We start from the raw sequence: 7,959 nt of genomic DNA, 5'->3' as shown, positions 1-7,959 counted from the left end.
TCGGATGCATTAGATCTGGACCCATGGACTTGTGCACGTCCAGCTTTTCTAAATAGTCTTTAACCTGTTCTTTCATCACTGAGGGCTGCTCACCCCTCCCCATACTGTGCTGCCCAGTGCAGCAGTCTAGGAGTTGACCTTGTCTGTGAAGACCGAGGCAAAAAAAAGCATTGAGTACTTCAGCTTTTTCCACATCATCTGTCACTAAGTTGCCTCCCCCATTCAGTAAGGGTCCCACACTTTCCCTGACCTTCTTGTTGCTAATAGTCCTCTTGTGTTGTGAACTCTCTTACTTGACATCACCTTCTGTTTGTAATGCATTACCTCTATCATAGTTACCTCCCAGGCAGAGAAGACTGCAAAGGTATGTGTTACTGTATAACCCCAAGTCTGTTCCGTAGGTTTTCAGAGGACTCTAGGTTATGCTTTACCTCCTCACTCCTCATTACTCTCCCCTCTAACATTTTCCTGTTTGACTTGGCACTTAATAGCAGAGACAATTATTGAAGTTTTTCCTTTCAAGGGCAGCACTTGCTGACAGAAGGATGCTGATTGTATTTAAATTTAAAAAAACCATGCTTAATGTGAAGTGGCTGGAGATTTAATAATAGGAGAGCTGACTATTATGCCCATAACTATTATAAAGATCAGTTGATTTAAGTTTTTTTCTTGAACTGGGAATAACACAAAAGCTATGATATGATATTCCTCCAACCATGTTTATTATCATACTTCCTTAGAAATAATTAATATTGATGGTTACTGCTAAGAATATAATAATAAATATCCATAAGAATTTAATCAAAGCCAGTATATTTTTTTCTGGAGAATCTGTTTTTATGACAGGAGTTCTGGGAGTTGTTGGTTCTGAACAGATTACTTTGTTCCTGTACTAAATATAAAATGTCATACCTTTAGCTATTTTAAATGTATTTATTTCTATTGTAATTGCTGAGAGAGTTGAGTACTGCCTTATAATATTGACTTAAAGTTATGGCAGGAATATTAAATGAATTATCCTTATGTAAAATTTCAAATTGCTATTATCTAACATGACAAATATAATAAAATGCCTTTGTCTAAGATTACAGCCAACCGTGTTGTAAAGGTGCACAACAGTAAGGCACATTAATTAATTTATTATTATTATTATTAATTATACAGGGTCAAATTACAACACTTTACAGAGTCAGGTACTGTTCAATAAATCTCATTGTAAACCAGGAGATTGCTTTTGCATATGAAGTCTGTCTTCTATAAATTCCAGGAGCAGAAAAGGGAAAGAATTGTGTCTCTACACCCAATTTGCTCCAGGGGTGTTTAATCTGCTAGTGGCCAAGACCAGGACTGTGTTAGTCTCCTTTGCACTAGCTCACCTATGTTGAACAGCATATAGGTGGGACAGGGCCAAAACTCCATCCATTCCCACTCATTTGCTAGGGATGGGAGTAGTGGGCACACAGAATCTGCTTTCTTCCTTGCCCCAATCCCAAGGTCTGTCCCAAGGAAGTATGTCTTACTCCCTTTGTGCTCCTGCATGACAGCATAGGCAGAGCACTATCTGACCCAATAAGATTACTTGTGGAGTAAAAAAACTACTCAATATGAGAGCAAAGGTGTTGGAATCTGGTCCTTATTATTTATATTACAGTAGCACTCAGAGGCACCAATCAGGATTGGAGTCCTGCTTTGCTCGGGGCTGTAAGAAACAGTTCCTGCCTCACAGATCTTACAATCTATTATATCGGTGCAGAAAAGATTTATGCGTATAATTTCCATTCACATGAAGTATTAGCCATTTGAAGCAAGGCACTAAAATGGATAATTCATTAGTACTAATAGAAGTTAGTATTAAGGCAATGAAAGGAAAATAGAACCCACTGACTTCCCCAGGATTCCTTACAATAGCAACTTGTTTATGTCAATTATTTTTACTAGGAAAGGCAACTTCCATTCCCTCACTCTATTTGTACAGGAAACCTCCTGACATGTGCATTTCTGAAACACAATAACTTTGCTTTGATTTCAAAGAGGGTACTTAAAACGGACAAGTCAGCCCTCTTCAGCAGCACCACACTCTACTCAACTATTTTATTTTAAACCAATTTAACCCTGACTACATGAATAAATGCTGAATTTTGTCAAATTGTTCTCGCTCCCCTTTCCCCATACAAGCCATTATACCAAACTGCAGTGAGCACTTAATGGGGTCAGGTAGTAGTAATACCACAACCTGTTTCTTTACAGTGGAACTCAGCCAATAACTTGTGTGCCAGAACAAAAGCACAAGGTCATTCAAAAATTCTCCCTTTCAAATTCTCTCTCTTATCAAGGAGACAGTGGGTACCAAAGAATGAATTTACTGCAGAAACCGAGGCATTCATTAATTTATTCTCCATCTCTCTGTTAAGGGTCACTGCCTAATTCTTTATATCCTCACAATGTATTAAATACAGATAAGGCAGGACTGCATGTAACTTAACTTGAATGAGAGCACAGTGAAACAGAACAAAGTAATTCTTAAAATAGAGGAGAGACAGGTATTATTAGGCAAAAAAATGTAAATGCCCTTTTTATAACCTCTCATGGATAAGCGTGTAAACATTCAGATAATAGTTTATTTAAAATGGCTTGGGTGAATAAAGTGTGCAAACTGACAATACTTTGCTAAAACCAGAGACAATGCACTTTAGCATCTCACTTACTAGCATCTATAAAATTAAGACATTAGTAATGGCGGGGGGATTATTTAGGGTCAATCAAGCAGAGTGTTATTTTTTATTTTATTTTTTACAAGCCACATATGATTTTAAAGAGAAGTGACCATATATGCTTGAGAGCAGGTGGTAGGCAAATATTTCTGTGGAAAAATCTATATATGAAGAAGGAAATATTATACGTATGTGATGCTCAAGGACATTTCACGGGGATAGCATACATTACCTTATCAGTTGTAGTGCAAATTCTATCCCATCCTCCATGGCCTTGAAGGAACCTTATATCATTGACATCCCTCTACCATAGGGGCTGAGGGTAGGCAAAATGCTATACTGCATGCTGTGACCAATTCCAGAAAAAAAAATGGGTATAGGTGATGCAAAGATGCAGCATTGATGGATTTCTGACTTTGAGAATCATACTGTGAGAGGTGGTGCTTTGCAGCTATGGAAGAAATACCTCCTTCAGTCCCTACAGAACTAACCAGTGCAAAACCGGCCCTACTTGCTTCGCTTATGGGCCAAATTCTGAAGCTTTTTTTAGCAAAACTCCCATGAGACTTCCTTGGGAGTTTTATCTGGGTTGAGACAGCATGATTTGACCCATCATAAAAATTACTGTTTTATTCCCTACGTTGAATCTGTACAGATCAAAAGCAAAAATGTTAAAGTTTTTAGTGACTATTGATAATCTGCATTTGAAATATGCTGTCACAAACCTTTCAGACCTTGAAGGTGTTAGATGGCATTTTTAGAATTAGTTTCACAGTGAATGACATGACAAAAAAACCCAGCATTGACAATAAATATTTAAACTTGATGCCAGTCATTCCTTCTTTGCCAGTTCAAATGTACATCCCTCCAGGATTTGCACTGATCAACACTGGCAACTAAAATACCCTACACAATATTAATAATAAATGTAAAGAATGAAAACACCCAAACACATTAAGGGGGACAGAAGGACATACATTGTTCAATGCCACTTTTCAAAGGAACTATCAGTGGCAGTGCTAGAGCTTTCCTTTAACGCAAATGGGTTTTTAAACCCTCACTGCAAATATTTGCCAAAAAGGGAAAAAAGGTTTAGAGTAGCCACAGTGGCAGAAATATAAGGAGAAAAAAATTTCTAGTTTGGACACTAATGGAAGATGTTCACCTCCCCTCCCTGAGCTAAAAATGATACAAGTGGAAGCTGAGATACCAAGCTACCTCCAGTCAGAGAACTATGGACAACGTGTTACCATCTCGTAGAAAAACCTACAGGAGTGTAGAAACAGCAAAATATCTGTATGTTTGAACTTGCACTTCCATCTGGATTCTCCCGTCGGAGAGGAAGGGTTGGGGGCTGATGATGGCTAGGGGAGTGGCCTGCAAATCTCATGGATCCTTGACCATGGTAAATGCAGGAAATAAATCCTTGGATCCCAGGCTATCCCCATGTAGGTAGGACACGGACCTCTGCCAACTTTTTCTGGCTTCTTTACCAACTCAGCTGCCATTGGCAAACATGTACTCCAGTCCTGGGGTGTGCCTCTCCCAACTCCAAAGGGAATTAAAAGGGATGAAAGGGAGTGAGTTACTGCTGCTCTAAGATACAGTAGCTATCAAGCATATTTCCACTCTGAAAGCCAAGGGTTAGGCAGTAGAATACTCCATCAAATTAACTCTTTGCATATCACCATGGTCTCAGCTCAACCTCATATCACCATACTCTACTCCCATAGATTTGTAGCCCTTTACTACACAGCATTGAAGAGGGGAGACCTCTGTCAGCAGGTGAGTATGTAGCTGAGCTGTTGCTTTTCTGCTACAGCTCGCTCCCACCTGGAGCAAATAATGGAAGAAGGTAGCGCCTTCTCCATCTCAAGAGGTGTAGAACTGACTAAAGAAATGTTTGGAAAGTGAGTCACCTAAAAGGCATCTTGAATGTCAATGAGACTTGGACTCCTAGGCTACTTAGGAACTTTAGAAACTTTTACTCTGTGTTGGTAACATTTGCTACACGTGCAGACGAATCACCATACTGATTCAGAAGGTTAGAAAAGAACAGGGACTGTCTACTCTGGTCCATACTTGATGGGAAATTTACATATTCCCCAGGAAATACCAAGCACTGTAACTTGAGACAGTCTGTTTTATGGTATTGGCCTGCATATAAATTCTATTTTGTAGTCCTATTTATAGAGAAATTCATATTGAAAAACTAGGAAAAGTTTTATTTTTATGTTAAAGCAAAACTGAGTAATTTAAATACAATTTTTGTGGCATTTTCAGTGATGGTACAAGCTAGTATGAAGTAATGAATTCATTTTATTTGAATTTTGGGGGATTTATTATGGATATCTAAATTCAATTTTTGTTCATCCATGGAACAACATGGAAGCCCTCCAGTGACCAATATAATAACATCAGTATAATAAGCAAACAGACAAAAGGCCAGTGTTTTGAAATATAGAGGCCCAGGTCTCTATGCATCCACATTTGGATATGTGTTGGAAAATATCTATTTGCATGTGAATTTAAATAATCTGCACACACAAATGGAGGTGATTTGTGGATTTTGGCTTATCCTTTTAAAACACTTGGCCCAAAGTATTGGTATTATATTTACAAGGAAGCAAGATGGGTGTTGTGTTTTGATTAACATTTCTAATAAGTCTATCCCATTTATGTGACTGCAGTTGAATACTGTAACTTAATATTTTCTAAAGCAAACAAAATGTTAACCAGTCCAAAACATACAGAACATTCTAGTAGTTAAAAAAGAATGGTTGAGCTAGATACATTATCTAAAAAACCCAGCCTTGCTACAGGAGGATTAGCCATTTAAGTGGTCAAATGACAACAAAACACAATTAGGATTAATTTGGTCCAATCCCTAGTTCACAGTTCCCTTGTGTGGTTTCATAAACATTAATAGGAAGTCCAAATTTAGCATTAACTTTCTCTTCTTTAATCTGTCCATTTCAATGGACAACTGTTCTTTGCTTTGGCTCTTTTTATAGGCATGGTCTCATCTTTATATGGATGTACTGTTTGGGTTTTTTCCTCAAACTTGGCATTTTGTATCATTGTTTTTGAAATAATCCTGAATGTAAAATTGACATGTATTATTTGAAAATATTATAATGGCACATTTGCACTTTTATAATTATTTAACGAGGGGAAAAAATCCCTCCAGGAATCCCTCCCTTCCTCTCAACCTAGGAATGATTCTTTTTTTAAATTAACATTTTCAGACAAATGACATTTGCCATTTTAAAGTGATACTGCAGCCTGTAGTCATGTCTTAGACCTTCTGAAGTTAAAAATGTGAGGGCAGCACGACTGTCCCTTAATGATTAATTTGTGGTTGCATAGTTTTAAAGAGATTGTTAAAACTATGTCTTTGTAAAAGTATACATGGTATGGCTTCATAACTTACTGGTGCTTGAAATTTTGAGTTAGCTATTCTGAGGTTCAAAAGATAAGTGGGACTGAAATGGTGCACAGGCTCTTTAAAGGGTCACTGCACAGGGCTGAAGTCCAGAGTATGTGGTTTAATATGCCTCAGTAGTACCCACTGAAGAGGTGAAGCTATTAATGTGCAAGTCGGATGCTAGATGCAGCTTTGTACTTCCTAAGAATTTATTTGCACCGTCCTTTCAAAGTAATAATGAGAATAAAAATGATTAATGGGTGAAATGCCTTCAAGTTACTGAATCCTCGATTTCACCCCATCCATCATTTTTCAGAGATTCCGGTAATATTGGACCAGTATCAGTGAGTTATTTATTTAGGTTGTTTCGTTAATCAATCATTGCGGGGGGAGGCTGAAATTAGAAAGAAAGGGGCTGTGTATGTCCTCTCCTGAAGAGACACACAGTTTATCTTTTGTAGATAGATAATTTTAAAAGAAAGCACACCCAAAGGGAGACGCATGATCTATTGACATCTCACACACAAACCATAGAGGAGCAGGCCTTTCAAGCAACACTAACTTCTTCCTATGAAGAGAAAATACCAAATCACGCTGCATATATCTGATCTTAAAGCTGGCCATGAAAGCATTGCAGTGGCACAGAATCACCTTCACACCCAGGCACTTCTGTCCCCAGCCAACATACCCATTAGCTGAGACCTGCTGCAGCAGGTAGAGCATAGAGCCAGCATAGCTGGCTTTGCAGCTTCTACAGAGGGTTTCTGCACAGGGGCTACTCCTTTAGCCAACACCATGTTCCCATAGTACAAGCCTGAATGCCTTCCAGTGAGCCAACACTGGATACACTGATCATGACATGATCTACACTGTCTGAGACATTCCAGGTAAGGTGCAGTCATTCCACTAATTGCAGACAGACACGAGCTTTGCAAAAGAAACACTTCTTGGCCCAGATTTTGAATGTTGTGTTGGCCACACAGGCACAAACAGTCCATAAAGCCAGCAGCTCACCCTAATTTAAGGTGTAGAGCTGACATGATAGCTCCAAGGCCACCTCTCTCCCTGCAGTCATACTGGTCCAGGTACTTCTATCCTGCTGATCCCCTGTTACCCTATTGTCTCCTTGAGGCAACTGAGTCAACTGATACAAGTTACAGCTGTCCTCAGGCACTCTAAGTTCTGCTGGGGGACTGATCGGGTGCATGGCTGGTCCAGGCCTGGGAGATCGCACCGGTGGCCTTTCCATATATCCCTCCTGAATTGCATTGTGTGTGCCTTGATTTTAATCACTGAGCTGTGCCTTCAACGTCAAGACAGATTCCATCCTCCCTTCATCACCCACTCAGCTTTTCTTTCAGTTCAGTGGTTTGTACATTGGCTCTCCAAAGAGATGAGCATTTTTACTGCATGGTTGGAATTTAACCAATAAGCTGAGCAGTGAGGATAAGCTGCCCACATTGTTGGAGACAAAGTATGCAGTAAACAATTGTCACTGTCCCAGCTAGACAAATGGTTTAAGATATCTATTTCTTATCTGCCCATCTAAATGGTCTTCTGGAGATGATCTTTTCTGAAAAAGCACTGATAAATTTTTTTTTATAAAATCTTTGCATAACAATGTAATGGCCATTTGCTGATTATTTATGTTTGTCCCTCTACGATTATAAGTAGTTAAATGTGTATTCTGTGTTATTAAGAATAAGTGAGAGTTTTATTACTTACTTTGACAAACATAAATCCACTTTTAAAGAGATAGTTGTCCTTTTCCTTGTAGTAAATACTAGATTTTTCAGACATATAAACAGATCATGACATTGA

The sequence above is a fragment of the Chelonia mydas genome, chromosome 1 (genome assembly GCF_015237465.2).
Source record: "Chelonia mydas isolate rCheMyd1 chromosome 1, rCheMyd1.pri.v2, whole genome shotgun sequence".
NCBI classification, from domain to species: domain Eukaryota; kingdom Metazoa; phylum Chordata; order Testudines; family Cheloniidae; genus Chelonia; species Chelonia mydas.
The sequence above is the reverse complement of the archived record's forward strand: the minus strand, read 5'-3'. Positions refer to the sequence as shown.